At 38.2% G+C, this 18,960-nt stretch overlaps 1 long non-coding RNA gene across 1 annotated transcript; it reads right to left on the bottom strand.

Annotated features, from left to right (window-relative positions):
- Window positions 1–3,938: 3,938 nt before the first annotated feature.
- LOC138815465 (uncharacterized) lies at window positions 3,939–7,256 on the bottom strand. The gene is made up of 3 exons (XR_011368328.1): window positions 7,178–7,256; window positions 4,388–4,416; window positions 3,939–4,055 (listed from the first exon to the last, which is right to left on the bottom strand). It is a non-coding gene; the product is annotated as an uncharacterized lncRNA (long non-coding RNA).
- Window positions 7,257–18,960: the final 11,704 nt, after the last annotated feature.

Here is an 18,960-nt window from a genome sequence, read left to right as displayed (position 1 = left end):
CTAAATCAGCCTCCCAAGTTCAGAGATTACAAACATTGACCACTATATTCAGCTCATGATTCTTTATGAGAGAATACTCTTTTCAGATATAGAAAGTTATTCGGTCTTCCTTTGGATGGTTTTTGCATTCAGCAATTTTAATCACATTTCTTGTCCTGGTATGTTTCCTCTTCTAGATGAATAGAAATATTTCAGGTTCTTAACTTGAAGCTGATCCCTACTATCCAACAACATCACATTCTTGTGAATAGCACCAGCTAGCCTCATGAGCATAGCAGCCAGATGGAGCTCAGCTATCTGATGGCTTTGGGCTCCAATAATGTAATTATTTCTGTGCACAGAATGAAAACTGTCATAGGTAATTTTGATTTATTCCATTCTGTTCTCAGCTACTTGCCATTCTCAGCTTTGTATGTTTTAAATTCTGTTAAACGTTAATGACTATTTCCAGTCACTCTCAAATGTAACATATATGTATTACTTTAAAATTCATTCAAACATGCAAAAATATTAACGTAGTTGATTTCCACCAGTGGCTCATATTTTAAAACCTATCTACTTTAGAGGTCAAAAACTGAGGATTCAGGTTTAAAGCAGCCCATGCAGAAAATCTGAGATATTTCTCCAATTAAGAAAACAAAATCCAGAAGTGGAGATGTGGATCAAGTGGTAGAGTGTCATCTTTGAGCAAAAAGACCAAGCAAGAATAATACATTTAATTCTAACTCCAATATTACTCATGGAAAACACACAGACACAGACAGACAGACAGACAGACAGACACACACACACACACACACACACACACACACACACACACACACACACACACACACATACAATCTACATTTTCCTAGATTCCCCTTCCTGAGCAGTATACAATGCCATTAACTTAATGTATGTTTTCTCCAAATTATTTTGGTAGGGATTAAACTACATTTGTATTTATGATAATATTTGTTTTGTACTTTTTGTTTTACAATTTTGTGTACTTATGTGAGAGAACAGTGTTTTGTGAAGACTAAACAGAAATCAATGTGTCAGTAAATAAGTAGGTGACAGGTAGACTGAAAGATGCAGATAAAAGCACTTGAAATTTTATTTCTACAAGTTTAAATATATATGCATATGTATGTATTTAAAATTTCTGCCAAAATTTTATTTTTATTAATAATGATCTATTCGTTACATTATATAAATTTAACATATTGTATGTTTCATAGTAGATTAATATTTATAGAATTTCTTTCCTTTGGAGACCAGGTTTTGCAGCGTAGACCAGGCTTTCCTCACCTGCTTATTCTCCTGTGTCAGGTTCCTGAGTATTGGCTGGTATTACCATGTGGTAGGATAGTAACATATCCAGTTATATTATTTACATTTTGTACAGTAGAATATTACTGTGAACAGCTTTAAGCCAAATATCTTCATGAGTATGAATGAATTTCTTGCTAATATGTTATAAATAGTGTTACTGAGTGAAGGCAATTATAGTAGGCTTGCCTGTACTCCCAGTACCCAGGAGGATTGTAAGTTTAGGAGCAGCCTGTGCTACACAGAAGTCCCTTTTAAAACAGAAAAAATCAGGTGAGCTTGGAAAAGGAAATATATTGTTAAGCAGGATGATAGGAACACAAACAATTTAGTGTGTGTGTGTGCTTGTGCATGTGTGTGTGCTTGTGCTGGTCCTAGGGCTTGAACTCAGTCCTTTTGCACTGTTCCTGAGGCTTATGCTCCAGTATAGCACTCTACCACTTGAACCAAACTCCACCTCAATCTTTTTTAGAGATCATTGGAGATGAATCTGATCCAGTTTCCTCCAGACTTAAAACCTTGATCCTCTTTTCTCAGCCTCTTTTGTAAGTAGGATTACAGGCATGTTGTATTACTCTTAAGTAATATAGTAAACATCATGCCAGTTTTTACTCCTTCCAGCAATGTTTGAGTGTTGCACACACACCAAAGATAAAACCGCTCCATGTTTGATGACAACCAGATCTCATAATGCTGTGAGGTACGTATTGTTATGCTCATTTTACCTGTAAAGAATTTGAGATCCAGAGAGTTTCAATAATTTTGAGCCCCCATCTAGTATACAGTGGAGCATGTATTCAAGTCCAACTAGTTCTGTTTATTTCAGAAAACATGGAGTCATAAAGTGGTCTAGTAAACATGTGTTCTAGTGAGTACTGCTCTTTGCAAGTACAGTTCTGTGCCTGACAGATTACCTTTCTCTTTCTTTAACTGCACCCCTTTTCATAAGCTAAGGAAAGCACAAGTGATAAGAAGAACCATTTTTGAAGGAGAAATTGATAAGGGGGTTGACCTTGGTATCACATACATATTAGTCTGACCTCCCATTTGAGTTATGGCTCCAGCACTACATTTCTGTTTTTTCTTTTGTATTGTTATTATAAATGTGAATTACACTGAGGTTACAGGCATATAAGTCAGGTATGGATATATTTCTTTTTGAAAGGTCAGTCCTTCCCTTGCTCTCTCAATTTTTCTCACAGGTTTGGTTTTTTTTAACTTCCTTTTTCTTCTTCTTCATCATCATCTACTTCTATCATTATTATTATTATTATTATTATTATTATTATTATTATTATTATTATTATTATTATTATTATTATTATTATTGTGCTGTAGAGGTTTTAGTTACAATCGTGTGGTAAGGATTACATTTCTTTTTTCTTGTTTTTGTTTTAGTCAGTAATGAGGCTTGAATCCAGGGCCTGGACACTTTCTCTGAGCTCTTTTGCTGAATAATGGCACTCATATTGAGCCACAGCTCTAATTCCCGGAGTGCATTTTTTTGGACAATTTTACCCTTTCACTTTATCTCTTTTTCTGTTTTCCCATTCTTCCCCCAAAACAAATTTCATAGGTAATTTTCAACATAGTACCAATTGAATACCAGTGTTGCAGGTGTTCATTCTTTGTCCCTCCTTTTCTATGACCCCTTTAACTTCTGAAAAAAATGACAAAAATGAAAGAAAATATATATCATCTTGTTTCTGTTTCCTGGTCACTGGTTATTTTTGAGAATGTGTGTGTGTGTGTGTGTGTGTGTGTGTGTGTGTGTGTGTGTGTGTGTGTGTGTGTGTGTGTGTGTGTGTGTGTGTGTGTGAATACTGGGGCTTGAATTCAGGGAGCTGACCTTTAGCTTTTTTAATCAAGGGTGACAGTTTAAGACTTGAACCAAACTTCCATGTCTTGATTTTGAATGGTTAATTACAGATCAAAGTTTCACTGGATTTCCTAAGTAGTCTAACTTCAATTCACTTTCCTCAGATCTCAGGTTTCTAACTAGCTAGAATTACAGGTGTGAGCCACCAGTGGTACTTGGCCTACCTTCTTTTTGTTAAGTAGTTTAAATGTAAAAGACAGTTGCAACCATAGTAAAAAAAGAAATCAATTTAACTTTCCCAGCTTCATTAATTTTTAATATTTTGTCACATTTGATACATACAGAAAAACATTTTTTGTAAATGCTCCTGCAATTTGGTTTTCATATCAGATTTTTCGTCATGATGAACTTGATTTTTATAGCTTTTTACTTACTAAATATTGATGAGAATATGTTCAGAGGGCATTGATGACCTTTTGCTGGCTTTCATGCAGAAATGTTACAAGCTAACACTTGATAAATTTGTGTGCAAGACCCCGATGATATATCCACATTCTTAGCCAGAATACAGTAGTGCCTGTTACAAATCATCTAGATCTGACAAACCCTGACTCAGGCCTTGTTACCACCTTCATGAATGTCCTCTTAGTGTGCAATACTGACTCTCCAATGACCATGACAGAGCCCTGCTGCACGTTCTCATGACACAGCCAAGGTCACCAGTCAGGCGTGCCACCTACAGTATGATGGGAGACTGGTGACTGTTCATATGGTGGAACGACACAGGAAATGTTAGGTCCTTAAGCTGTCATCAGTCCCCAGGGTTCTTCATGAGTATTCGATCCTAAGATTTAAGGAGACATCAAACTCTCTCTTCCTTGTGCAAGTTGTGGACAAGTTTTTCTTCTGGGGCTGTCATCTTCTGTGGAAAGATATGATCTGAGCTCTATAAGCCATTTTGCTTATTCTAGGCCCTTAGGGTAAGTCTGGCATGTATACTTAGACAAAAAGAAATGTAGTGATAAAAAATAGGAGACAACATTTTTCCTAGTCTATTTATTACTCAAATAGGTTTTCAGATTCTACCAATAATTCTTATTAGTAAGAAGCACTATCTCAAAAATAATCAGTGACCAGGAAACAGAAACAAGATGATATTAATTTTCTTTCATTTTTTTCATTTTTTTTTACATTTATCTCTCTTTCAGAAGTTTAAGGGGGGCTGGGAAGGTGGCTCAGTGGTAGAGCGCTTACCTTGCATGCTCGAGGCCCTGGGTTCGATTCTTCAGCACCACATAAGAAAAAAGAAAAAAGCCAGAAGTGGCGCTGTGGCTCAAGCAGTAGAGCGCTAACCTTGAGCTGAAGAGCTGAGGGACAGCGCCCAGGCCCAGAGTTCAGGCCCCATGACCGGACCCAAAAAAAAAAAGAAGTTAAAGGTGTCATTGAAAAGGAGGGACAAAGAATGAACATGTGCAACATTGAAACTTTGATCTCTAATTAACCATTCAAAATCAAGACATGGAAATTTGGTTCAAGTCGTAGACTGTTACCCTTGATTAAAAAAAGCTAAAGGTCATCTCCCTGAGTTCAAGCCCCAGTATTCACACACACACACACACACACACACACACACACACACACACACACACACACACACACACACACACACCACACACACACACACACACACACACACACACACACACACACAAACACAAACACACACACACACACACACTAGTCCTTAGTGCTCAGGATCCTGACATGGAGATCAGCCTTTTCCAGCTCAATTTATCCTAGTTCTGGTAAGGACAGCTATTTAAGCTGAAGTTTGGTGGATAATAGTCATTCCTTCTCATTCTTTTTGCCTGTTGGTGTTGTTGAGTCCACTTCAGGGCAAAATCAGTGCCTGACACCTACTTGCTGCCATGGCAAAGTTGGCTGTGACATCCTAGATGTTATGGCCATTTTATTGTGAAGCCGTGTGAGGACACCCAACCCCACACAATTTTCCCCAAGGTATGTGTCTCCTTTGTCCAGAAGTGCATTCAACAATTCAGCAACCAAAATATCACCCAGTTCCTGATAAACTCAGAGTATGTTTCTATTTCCTTTAAAAAAATTCGACATGCCTTTGACAATTTGTCATTGAATTACTGAAACAGAGTATATAATTTTATGTATTTGTAAGTCTTTGACCATCTTTCTTTAGCTCTTGTCATATTTCTACGTGTTTGCAGCTTGCGAAGGGAAAAAGATTTAATTCAATATAGTCAGACTATCGTTCAGAAGGATATTTTTAGAACCTTGTGGAGGGAATGCCAACTTTCCATCTGGTGTTCTAAAGATGGCCTTCTTGGTACAGGAACTGAGTACACAGTCAAGATAAGAAGCTTGTCCTGATTTCTACTGACTTTCCTCTGTGGTCAGGGAGTTTGATCCCATGGCATATGTTTGTTTGCTACACTGGAGGGCCCATGCCTCCTCTGAAAAATCTAAGGCTTGGGGATAAGAGATACTAAAACTCAAAACCGAGCTTCCTACATCAGTAGGATTACAGGTTTGAGTCTCATGTACTCAACTTTTTTATACATACTAAACTCAGTTTCATTATATTCACTTTCATTATATTCACTTCATAGACAGATATATACAAATATATGTATATAATATTTATGTATAATCAGTGTTATATCTAGAAACACACAAATATATATTCATATAATTATAATCAAATTATATCACTACTTTCTCCAATAACATTTACACTAATGTTTTGTGCAAAAAAACACGCAATTCTAAAATTTTAAATGCCTTTTTAGTTTGAAAAATCATATTGAATCTTATATATTATATAATATACTATGTAGAACATAAAGAATATAACATGTATTTACATATAACTGATTTAATTGTGGAAATTTTTCCTGATTTTGTGTTTGTTCATCTATGTAAGCCTTCTTTCTTCTATTGATGATGGCTTTTACTTTCCAGTATACATAACTCCTATATATTTTGTCAAATATTTTCAGCCCAAAGTAGACTTTTTATATTATTGGAGCCAAATTTTCCTTCCATATTTGCTCAAGGCAAATGAATGCAATGAAAATGTATACAGATTTGAACTCATTGTTGGAAGAGAGTCCCACTTAACGCTATAAGTATTGTGGTATTTGTCCCAATTGACAGAATAGCTTTCTAGGACATCTGATCTGCTATGTTCTAGACCTTTTGTAGCCACCTTATCACCCCATACAGGCATGGCCTGGCTTCCTTGTCACTCTTGTTGCATTTAACAGCTCCGATTATATCCAGTAGGCTCTCTTCTACAGCCCCCTGTCACTCTGCTTCCCCGCCTCCAGAACAGGTATGCACGATTCTTTAGTTTGTAGGTTTAAAAAGAAATATATTTAGGATTCATGAATTCTAGAATATGTCAAAAACATTTACATTTTAATAAAGTTAGAAAAATAAATAGAATGAACCTTTTACAAAAATCAGAAAAAAAAGAAAAATAAGGATTTTCTTAGGAAGGGGAGAAGGAATCTCAAAATCTAGATTGGCCTCTAAGGTGCCTTCAGGCAGAAATTCTGCCTCAGAGTCTTCAAAGGGATCTACTTCCTCAATAAAGACAGGATTTTCTTCCTGAGTCCAGGGAGGGACAGATTCTAATTTATCAACTGGAAATTGGATACCTTGCAAGAAGAGAGATTGGTCTGGGTATTCTGTGAGGAAAGATTCCCTTTCCTCAACTGAATCTAGATTTTGGACCTCACTTATTGGTTTTCCTAAACATACACTGGGGTCATTTTCCATTAGCACATATTTAACTATCACACCAAGAAGTGTTTTTTTTTTTTTTTGACTGATTTAGAGCTGATCTAGCTGGATTGTGAACATCAATGGAAGACATTCTGTATCGTCTTTTTCCTTGGTGGTATGTGTAGATACACCTGCATCACATGTGGGGTTCAGAATCAGTTGGATGTCCACAGGACTCAAAACCTACTTTGGCCTTTCTACAAATTGAAAAACACCCTCTACCTTCACAGGATTTCTGGAGATCAGCGATGGCTTCCAATCTCCATCAGTCACCATAGACGACATCACTGATGGGTTCTTTATCTGGAGTTCTGCAGGAGCTTTTCTACGGTGATGCAAACCTGAGAATGAAAATAGGTACAGGAGTCTTTGAGTAGACCCTCGTAGTTAAGGTGTCACTAAACTTCCAAGATGATCTAATAGGAGAAGCAGTAGGATTTGAGTTGGGACTGAACACTGATGAGGAGGTAGGCTTTTTCTAATGAGTGGCTACTTCCAAGTTCTTTCAAAAGGAGAACAGACATTACCTGGCAAAGAATATCCATAAAAGGAAATTTTGCCAAGCTGGGGAGTACTAAGGGCTCTTGGCCAATCAGACACATCCCTAGAGACTCAGGTTCCATCCCTACTCACAAGCTCTGGGGCATCTAAACAAGGACTTCTTCCTCTTTTTCTTGGTCTCATGGGTTCCTCCAGCTGGTCCAGAAAAATATGTAAGCGGAAGAGCAGGTCTGAAGAGGCCATGATGAGCTTGACATTCTGTGTCAGTTCTTTCAGGGTGTCATTGTTCTTGGGCTCATAGAAATCATCAGGGTAGAAGTCCATCCACATGGGGAGGATGAAACAAACAACGCTGTGGACAGATTGATTGTTGGGAAGTGGAAAGAGACTCCTGCAAGCAGGATGCTCCTCACAACCCACTTCTAGTAATTTCTCAAATATAATCCTCTAAAATTCTCCCTGTAATAGGAAGAGAAATTTTTCCCCACTGGATCTGACTTGCTACACACAGCCCTCCCTGTCATCCATGAGAGTCCAAAAGCACAACCACAACCACAACTGTGTAATCTGCTATCCACTGATGTGCCAAGCCTCAACCCCCTGTTGAAAATTACAACTGGTGTTCAAAGAAGAAAGTTGAGTTTGATTCAGAAACCTCAAAGATACCAAGTTTTCAAGGATAGAATTCTTTGTGCCAGCGTCCACTTACTTCTTCACTTGTTCAACTTCTTCTCAGTTATGGTAGAAGTATCTGTACCAATGGGAGGAGAGAAGGAAGTTAACTCTATGCTTCTCCTTTTCTGAACTAACAGGACACACATAGGACTCACTAAGTCCCACATGGTAATGTAAACATGACACACACAATTGCAGATATGTATATACAACTTCATGGTAATTCTGTGAAGATGCTTATGTGCATCTGTCCAAATAAATGCACAATGGCTCATGCCTCTAATCCTACTAATCTGGAGGGTGAGATCTGAGAATCACAGTTTGAACCCAGTCTAGTTTGTAAAAATCTAAATATACTTATCTTCAATTAACCAGTCAAAGGCCAGAATTGGACCTGGGGCTCAATTGGTAGTGTGTTAGAAATGGGACAGCACTCAAGCCCCCAATTAAAGTAAAAGTTGCCTCCTTTCTTCTGTCTATATTCCTTCAAAGGCCTCAAAGATAGTGATTTCCTAGGTGAGCGTTGACGTTGGGTGCCACTTGCTCCTTCCTTAAATCCTAGTCTCTCAGCAAGCAAATTACTAAGGCTCCACTAGCTTATGAGGCACATGAAATATTCTGGCAGCCCAGTCCTAAGGAATTAGCCAAGGACTGCACTTCTTTGTCTCAAGCCAAGCTCCTTTGACTAGACCCCAGTGAAACTGTCTCAGAGATGTACCTAGTATTCCAATATTCTCCCAGGGGGTCTCATCAGCCCTGGGTTTGAAGGAGGAACACTAACTTCTTTTGTTTGTCATGGGGCTTGAACTCTGGGCTTGGGTGCTATCCCTCAGCCTTTCAGCTCAAGGGGAGCCCTCTACCACTTGAGCCACAGCACCACTTCTGGTTTTCTAGTGTCTTATTGGAGAGGAGTATCATGGACTTTCCTGCCAGGGCTGGCTTTGAACCGTGAACCTCAGATCTCTGTCTCCTGAGTATCTAGGATTACAGGTGTCAGTTACTGGTGCCTGGCTTAGGAACACTAACTCTTTTGTTTGTCAGGGCTTGAAATCTGGGCCTGGGCCCTGTCCCTCAGCTCTTCAGCTCAATGCTAGCACTCTACCACTTGAGCCACAGCACCACTTCTGGCTTGTTTTCTGCTTATGTCGTGGTCAGGATTCGAACCCAGGGCCTCATGCATACAAGGCAAGCTCTCTACCACTAAGCCACCTTCCCAGCCCAGGAACACTCACTTTCAGAATATCCAGCAACTGATCCATTGTCCTACACTTTGTGAAGTGGTGGAGGAAGTTTCCCACATAGAAGGGATCAGCTTTCTGGTAGGTAGGGACAAGGTCCATTACCAGAATTTCCAGAAAGCCTGAGTCCAGGCTCCATACATAATAAGGCACATTCAGGGTTTGGATGAACTCATTGTCACACTGAGGTGGTAAAAAAGAATGGATCTATGAAACATGGAAATGAGAGTACACTTCAAACTGAGTAATTGTAGTGGAGTGGATTGAAAAGTGCACAGCAAATATTTTCTGTCTACACATATAAAAGCATATAAGAAGAAGTTTCTAGTGTGGGCTAGGATGAGATTAAATAGGTTTACTGTCATAGTTACACCTGGCCTGAATTTCCTTGTGATTTCCTTGGTTTCTTCTTATAAAAAGTCCTGAGACATTGGATTCGTGGTTGGGCACTGATCGAATGTCTGCAGCATCGAGTGAGGCACTCACACCTCTCATGCTTGAGACCTGAGTCTCTTGACTTTGAAAACAGTACAGGAACATCTTTCTTGTTCCTGAGCCACAGGCCAAGTGAGCTGGCTTGAGCTAACTGTAGGTTACAGTTGCGTGGCTCTCAGAGATCTATATTCTATTCCATTGTGAGTGAGGTAGTATCATCTCTCAGAGCCCAATGATCTAAGCTGCTTGCTCACATAAGACCATCCCCAAGACAAACTGGAGGCTGAAATCTCCCCTCCCACATCACTTTATACACATGTGGACATTGTCAAATCCCAATAGCCTCAGCTAGGCCTAGATACAGGCATGTCTCAACCTCAAATAGCCCTTCCTAGGTCAGATCCAGGCCTTATTTGTCACTATTCCTCTCATCCTGCACAAATCATTTTGCCTCTCAGGGCCCCCTTGGCCTGCCATGTGCTTCTTGCATCAATTTTTGACATCTACTTCCTAAGACATTATTAGGTTTTTGTTTCCTAATCTTACTTGCCTTTGAAACCCCAGTGTGCTTTCATCTGGAAAAAAGGCAAGTTCTTAGCGGTGGGAAAATCAAACAAGTATTGGAAAACACATGTATTGTTACACATATAGACAGACATTTGTACAAGTGTACATTCTTGTAAGATAAAAGAGTATTTTTGAATCTTTTGTCATATTTTATGACAGAGGGGAAGGGGAGAAGGGAAGAGGTGCATTGTTTTCTCATAATTCAATGATTTTTTTTAAATAGTATAGTTGAAGGAATGTAAGATTTAAAGATAAAAACCCTGCTCCTGTTCTTTTTATAAGCTAGTCGTTTATAAAGTATTCCTCACTAAAGTCTTGTCGTCTGTGTCCCATGAACTATCCTCCTCCATCAAAATAATCAAGGAAAATCCTTCACAAGTAAGTAGACTGTTGTCCAATCTCTGGATAAGTATTTAAGGTACAACTTTGCCTGGTAATTTGTGCGTGTACAAGTGTGTGGGAGTATGTGTGTGTGTGTATGAATGTGTGTCTGTGCATATTTGTGTCTTAGGGCTTGAACTCGGGGGCTATATGACAATCCCACGCTTCTTTCCCTTGACCTTATTGCTCTACCAATTATACTACAGTTCAGCTGCAAGCTTTTTTTTAGTGAACTAGAGAGGAGAGACTCATAATATTTCCTGCTCAGGCTGTCTGAACTAAATATCAGTTATCAACCTCCTGATTAGCTAGAGTTATAATTATCAGCCTCCAGTACCTGGTGATAAAGCATTGTTAATGGAGGCAGTGGAGTTGCAAGTTTCAGTCTGGCTTCAAGACACTATATCATAAAACAGCAACAGCAAAATCCTATATCAAAATACAATAATAAGATGTAATTACAATACAATATAGTGATATAGTCTGCTAGCATACCTTTCAGGAAACCTTGGTTTTAATGATTTAGCAACACAAAACCAAACAAAATGTGCTAATTTTAGGAGACTCTACGATTTTTTAAATTCCATCTTAATAATTTCAAAACATAAGAAACAAGAAAAAATTCATACTTATGAGAATGTAAAAAGATTAAAAGATGGCAGATAATGAAATGGAAAATTCTACACTGCAGGAAAATTATTGTCATGGTGAATATATGGTGGTATTGTTATGGTGAATATATGATAATGTTCTTCAAAGCAGCAATAGATAAATATATATTTACTACACATAGTCTAACTTGTCTATATCTATCAATATCCAATCTTCTAGTGCACATTATTAATGTATTCATGTTTATGGTATATTCGAAAAAGTGACTAGCAGAGTGAGGAAGTTACCAAAATATATTAGCTGCAATGTTTTAGGAGATCAACTTGCTAATTATATTGACTATTTTATATATTAAACATGTAATGTGTTACCATTTTATCTCTAAGTATGTACAAACACTACTTCAAAGTGAAACGGAATACAACAAGGTTTTGAAGGCATATGCCTGTAAAGCTAGCCTTTTGGGACATCATTTCAAGACCAGTGAAGTTTTACCTGCAATGATCCCCACCCCTGGCTGTGCATGATGGAATACTTCTATCACCCTGGTCCATGGGGAGGTGAAAGCAGGAGGATTTCAATTACATGCCATACAAGGCAAGAACTACCACATGGCTCCCTCTCAACCAAAGAAGGCTAAACACTGGCTAGAACCTATATCGCCCACCTAGGTAAAAATAAAAATAAGAGCATTGTAGTATAAGAAACAAACAATATTAAATCATGCCAATGCAAAGCATCATGAACAACGCACACTCGGTGTTTGTTTTTCATACCTTTATTCTTAACTATAGCTTGGATTATATATGTGAGCCAGAGACACTAAGCAGTTCAGCATTATAAAATGACTATTTGAGTGTCTGCTTTGACTCCAAGGTCTTTGATCCATTTGGAGTTGATTGTGGTGCAGGGTAATATATAAGGATCTAGCTTTATTTTTCTACAAGTAGTAACCCAATTTTGCCAGCACCATTTACTGATGAGGCTGTCTTTCTTCCATTCTTTTTAAAGCTACCTTATCAAAGTTTAAATGGCTATATGTCTGTAGGTTCATTTCTGGGATTTCAGTTCTATTCCATTGGTCCTGAGGTCTGTTATTTTGCCAGTACCAAGCTCTTTGGATTACTGTGGCTTTGTAGTAGAGTTTGAAATTTGGTATTGATATTCCTCCAGCACTGTTCTTTCTGTTAAGGATAATTTTTGCTATTTGAGGTCTTTTATGATCCATATGAATTTTTGGATTACTTCATCTATTTCCTTGAAGAATGACGTTGGAATATTGATTGGTACCACATTGAAGTTATAGTCTTGGGAAGTATTGCCATTTTCATGATGTTGATCCTTCCAATTCAGGAGAATGGGAGGTTTTCCATTTTTACATTGTTTTGATTTCCATTAACAGGTTTTTAAAGTTTTCACCATAGAGGTCCTTTACTTCTTTGGTTAAGTTAGTTCCCAGGTATTTTTTGTGGTGCTATTACGAATGGAGTTGCTATCCTAATTTCAGCCACGCTTTTCTCATTGTTGGAATACAGAAAAGCCATTGACTTTGAGGGTTAATTTTATACCTTGCTGCTTTGCCAAAGGTTTGAATCACCGTGAGTAGTTTAGGAGTGGAGTCCGTGAATAAGAGACTACCTAGGTCTCCTTGGCACACGCCGAAACTTTCTTAAGACACCCAGAAACACAACGAATCAAAGAAAGGTTAGACAAATAGGATTGCATGAAATTGCAGAGCTTCTGCATGGCAAAGGACATAGCTAGCAAGATCAATAGATCAACCACATATTAGGAGAAGATCTTCACTAACCACACAACGGACAAGGACCTCATATCTAAAATATGCCTGGAACTCAAAAAATTAAATCCCCCAACAACAAACCCTCAAGGAAACAACTGCCCAATAAATAAGTGGGCTAAAGACTTAAAGACATACTTCTCTGAAGAGGAAAGGAGGATGGCCAATAAACACATGAAGAAATGCTCAACCTCCCTGGCCATGAAAGAAATGCAAATCAAAACAACATTGAGGTACCACCTCACCCCAGATAGAATGGCTATAATCAAGAACTCTAATAACAACAGATAACAACAGGGGATATGGACAGAAGGGAATCCTACTGAATTGTTGGTGGGTCTGTAAACTTGTTCAACCACTTTGGAAAATATTATGGAGGTTCATCAAAAGACACCACATAGAGCTCCCCTATGACCCAGCAATCCCAGTTTTGGGAATTTACCCAAATGATCACAAGACCATACCAAAGCTACCAGAACAACTATGTTTATTACAACATTATTTACCATAGCTAAGATGTGGAACCAACCCAGATGCCCCTTAGTAGATGAATGAATCAAGAAAATGTGGTCTATATACACAATGGAATTCTATGCCTCTATCATAAAGAATGACATTGCACCATTTGTTAGGAAATGGAAAGACTTGGAAAAAATTATATTAAGTGAAGTAATCCAGGCCCAAAAAATATAAGTGAAAGAAACATAAGTCCCTTGTTTTCCCTTATTTGCAATAACTAGTATATTTTTGAGACATGCAGAAAAGGTCAGATAAGTTGATGTTGGATGAGATATACCCCTAGAGAAAGATTCAAATACTTTTTTTCTTTCTTGCGATTATTTCAAAGATATTCATAAGATGATTTCTTTGTTGTTTTGTATGTCCTTTCCCCACAGTATATCCACTGCTTTCACTGTATTTGATGTTGGTATAATTTGTGGAGGGGAAGGAAAAAACACATTTTTAAAAAAGGATACAGGTGGACCCATTGCAGCAATGAAATATACAAGCCAATATTTTGAAAATCGAACTTTACAACTTTGGCCAAGAGGGGTGAGAAGTGGGGGTGGGGTGGGGAGGTGTGTGGTGGAGATAAAAAGGTATGGGATGGAGAAACAAAGGACAGGGCAACAATGCTTGATAAGAAATTTATTCAATAACTTGTCCATTTAATTGTAACTTCTCTGTATGTTATTTTCACAATAAAAAAAGTCTATGTGAAGCCAGGTGCCAGTGGCTCATGCATGTAATCCCGGCTACTCATGAGGCTGAGACCTGAGGATAGCGTTCAAAGCCAGCCCAGGAAGAAAAGTTCCCATAAGACACTTATCTACAATTAACAACTCAAAAGCTTGAAGTGGCTCCATGGCTCAATTGACCCAGTGTTAACTAACTTTGGCACAGAGTCTCAGAGTCAGTGCCCAGGCTCGGAATTCAAGCGCCACAACTGACAAAAAAATAAACATATAAATGTCTGAATTTCTTGTGAATTAAAATGACAGCTCTGGTATACAATTCTACAGTCTACTACAGATTTCATTATATTTACGTTTAGAAAAAGTAGCAGCACTTGAATAAAGGACACTTTTTCATAAACTAGGGCAGATTGGTCTCTAATTAGAGGAAATTGCTGGGCTCATACATAATACTTTTGGTTGGTTTTTGTTTTGTTTTTAGGACAGGATGAGAAATCTTATTTCTACCAATGGCTATTTGGATATGTATGACATCATTCACAGGCCATGCAGAATTAATAGTAAAGACAGGACACAGTAAACTTGCAGTAAACTTATTTGTCTTTATGTGATATTCTGAATGATTTGTTTAGCTTATATTTCCCTATGGCCTATAGTTTCCTATTCGTGCCTTCCTCAAATACAAGCATTTTCCACCAATTCAGATTTGAGCCAGGCAATATATTGTATTAGTGCCAAGAGGTGAGGAAAATTGTAACACAACCAGGAAAGCATGAAACCAACTCTATATTAGCTGGACACTGGGGACTCAGGCCTAATCCTAGCTACTCAGGAGGCTGATGATCACTGTTCAAAGCCAACTGGAGTGAGAAAATCTGTGAGACTCTTCTCTCCAATTAACAACCAACAACCATAAATGGAGCTGGGGCTCCAGAGGCAGAGTAGCCTTGCTTACAAAAAGTCAGAGGCGAGGGCTGGGAAGATGGCTCAGTGGTAGAGTGCTTGCCATGCATGCATGATGCCCTGGGTTCGAGTCCTCAGCACGTCATAAGCAAAAAGAAAAAAAAAACATAAGTGGTGCTGTGGCTCAAGTGGTAGAGCACTAGCTTTGAGCTGAAGAGCGAGGGACAGTGCCCAGGCCCAGAGTTCAGGCCCCATTAACGGACCCCCCCAAAAAAAATCAGAGGCAGCACCCAATCTTGAGTTCAAGCAGAAGGTCAGGCACAAAAACAAAAACATTCAACACACACAAAAAAAACAGAAACTGGAGAAAGCTCAGGAAAGGATGGCCTTGTCTACAAGACAAATGTACACATTACATGAATTGTGAAATGGTAACCTCACTGTACAATTAGTAACAATTACATTTTTAAAAAATCTGAGAAATCCTGTAGCCATTAGCCCTTATGATGTGCATCTACTTTCTAGGATTTCAAAGTACCATCATCTGAGCTGGCAACACACAGGTTGTAGCCCGGGGTGATTAGAAAATATGAAACCAGAGATCCTTTCATATTGTCCCGACAACTCTTATTATTTTAAGCAAAAAAAAAAAAAAAACAGAGGAAAGTAAACAAAATAGATGTTATGGTGAATTAAGCTGTTATTAAGGATTCCTGGCAGAATTATAATGTTAAATGATGAGTTAATGCATGTGTTTTCTAGATACTGAACTCACATGTGTCACTAAAATATCCATGGATTCATAACTAGAAATTCTGAAGTGTAAAGCATAGTAATTAGTTGAATTTCATTAGGTAACCAATGCCGAGAACACAACATGGTATTAAGCCAGGTAAAGTTGTTTATTTACTGAACTGCTGCCCATGCCATACATGGTGGAAAGGGATGTACAAAAAATAGGGCGACCCAACCTCGGGCCTGGATGTATCTAGGCAAAGGATCGGATGAGGTGTGGCAAGGTAGGGGGAAAGACTAGCAATACTGCATCTGGATGTGACTTCAGGGCCTGGGATTCACCTCCAGTCAGATGGAAAGTGTGATCAGAGGCTGACCAGGTCGTGACTTAGTGGGAGGAGGAGGTGGCTGCCTCCAGTTTTGCCAGATACCTAGATAACACATAAAGGGTGGAAACTTAGCGAAGAAGTGAAAAGGCATCGGCATAGGGTCTGCATGGCCTGGGGCAGACCTAATATTAAATACACGTAGTACTGCCATGTGACTCCAGACTCTAAAAATTCATTCTCAAACATTTTCTTTCTCTCTTTCTTTTTCTTTCTTTTTTTCTTTTTTCTTCCTTCCTTCCTTCCTTCCTTCCCTCCTTCCTTCTCTCTCTTTCTCTCTTTCTCTTCTCTCTCTCTCTCTCTCTCTCTCTCTCTCTCTCTCTCTCTCTCTCTCTCTCTCTCTCTCTCTCTCTTTCTTTCACTCACCCTCTCTCTCTCTCCTACTTCAGTATTCTCAACTCTCAAATGTTGAACACTTGCTGAGTTGAACTCACAGGCTGAGAAGAGCAGCTCAATTAGTGAATGTGAACTTTAATTTAATGTTCCCTTATACCTCTACCACAGATCACTGGAATCAAATCATGAACACTCAGCAGCATGGCATATTAAGGCATTTAGGGGAGTAAGTAAAGCAATCAAGCTTACTGCATTCTGTGAAGTCCAACCTAGGAAAGTGTGGCAGACTCCTCCCTCCTCTTGAGCAATCTCAGCAAAGTTTCTGCATCAGGAGAGTTGACTGGCTCCATGTGAGCCAGTTACCTAAGTGGCACAGGTACTTGACAGAGACTTAGTCTCTGGTTGTGCTGAAATTAATGGCATGCTTCAAAATGATCCACTAATTTGTTGAGATTGGGACTTCCTAATTTTTTGGTTAGCCTATGATCAAATGGTGATCTATTTATTTCTGATTTCTAACCACGATCAGACCACTCAAAATCTTTATCACACATGGAAGACATGAAGTTGATTTTCCCAAATGACATACAAGTTGACAGACAGCAAAAGTAAGTCCTTAATTTTGGTGGAGATGTGTTTTTAATGTGAAACAAAATTACTTAGCAAAATATCTGACTACTGTGATTATACTTGCAAACTCACCCTACATTTTTATATCAAATCACCTATATTAATCAATGATTAACTCAAATTACCTGTAATCATTTATTTCTGTCATATCTTTTAGAAGTAGGCAGAACTCACACCATAAAATAAAGTGGTAGAATTTGAGAGGATCACAGTTCTGAATCAGTCAAGGAAGGAAAAGAAACACTCATATCAACCTACTAGGTAGGGGTATTGGAATGCAATCATAATCCCTGCTTTCTGGGATGGGTGCAAAAATTGCTACTATAGGAGTAAAGTAACTTAAATGAGAAAGGATTGATGGAATGGCTCCAGTGGTGGAGTACCTGTCTGGCAAACAGAACATCAAAACTCAAATCAACTTCCTAAAGATAAAATAAGAAAAGGAAAGAAAAAACAACAATACTGACCATGTGTTCAATGTAAAGATTTACACTAAATTATCATAGTAATAAATGCCATCATTTATTTCTAGGGCTAAACATATTTTCTGTTAAGCCTAAATGAAAAAATAGCACACTATATATAAATCTTTGGTAAAACACAGGTCTAGCTTACAATGATGAACACTTAAGTTTGCATGTCCAGTGGTGTTGCAGGGTTGTTAAGGTTTATGGAAGTCCATCCTTTTGATGAACTTGACATGATGAAATTACCTAACCATACATAACCAGACAGTTTACTGGACAGATACTGCTGATACACACACACACACACACACACACACACACACACACACACACACACACACACACACACACACACACACACACACACACACACTTGTATGTATTTATATATTAACATGTAAATAAAAATAAAAAATTTGTAATGAATAAATTAATTGAACAGATACCTTTCTTAAATAATTATTTTATCTGAACCAATTCATGTCTTCAAGTCTCTAATGCTATATCACATTTACATAGTTGCTGATCGCTTTCAGCTTTTTTAGGATATTGTTTTTTCTTTGTTTTTCAGATGAAAAAAGCCTGCCAATAAACATACTTGTATGACATTCCTTTCTTTAGAAAATGAAAAGCACGTTGTGTTATGTGGCTCTATATGAATCATCAAAATATATTTTTTTATAATTTCAAGTACATATTGTCTTAGACTTAAATCTCATTCATTCTCTTCCAATAGTATCTATGGGAAGGAGAAAATGAAGGATCATACTGTTACTTTGGGAGCTTTGGTTATTAATCACTGAAATAAATATTATGAAAATGAAAAAATTATTAAAAGAGATGACTTGAAAGTTATCTTTCTACACACTCATGCTACTCCCTCAACTATATCATAGAGCTTAAAATAAGTACCATTTTAGCTGTGTGCCATTGGCTCATTCTTGTAATCCTAGCTACTCAGGAGCTGAGGTTTGAGGATGGTAGTTCAAAGCTATCCCTGGCAGGAAATCTGTGACACTCTTACTTCCAATTAACCACCAGAAAACTGGAAGTGGCACTGAGCCCAGGGACAATGCCCAGACCCAGACTTCAAGCCCTATGACCAAGAAAAATAAAAAAAAGGAAAAAAGAAGGAAAAAGTAACA

This window comes from Dipodomys merriami, unplaced genomic scaffold (genome assembly GCF_024711535.1).
Source record: "Dipodomys merriami isolate MVZ:Mamm:240054 unplaced genomic scaffold, mDipMer1.0.p SCAF_641, whole genome shotgun sequence".
NCBI classification, from domain to species: Eukaryota; Metazoa; Chordata; class Mammalia; order Rodentia; family Heteromyidae; genus Dipodomys; species Dipodomys merriami.
Note: the sequence above shows the minus strand (reverse complement) of the source record. Positions and strands in the feature narration are given on the sequence as shown.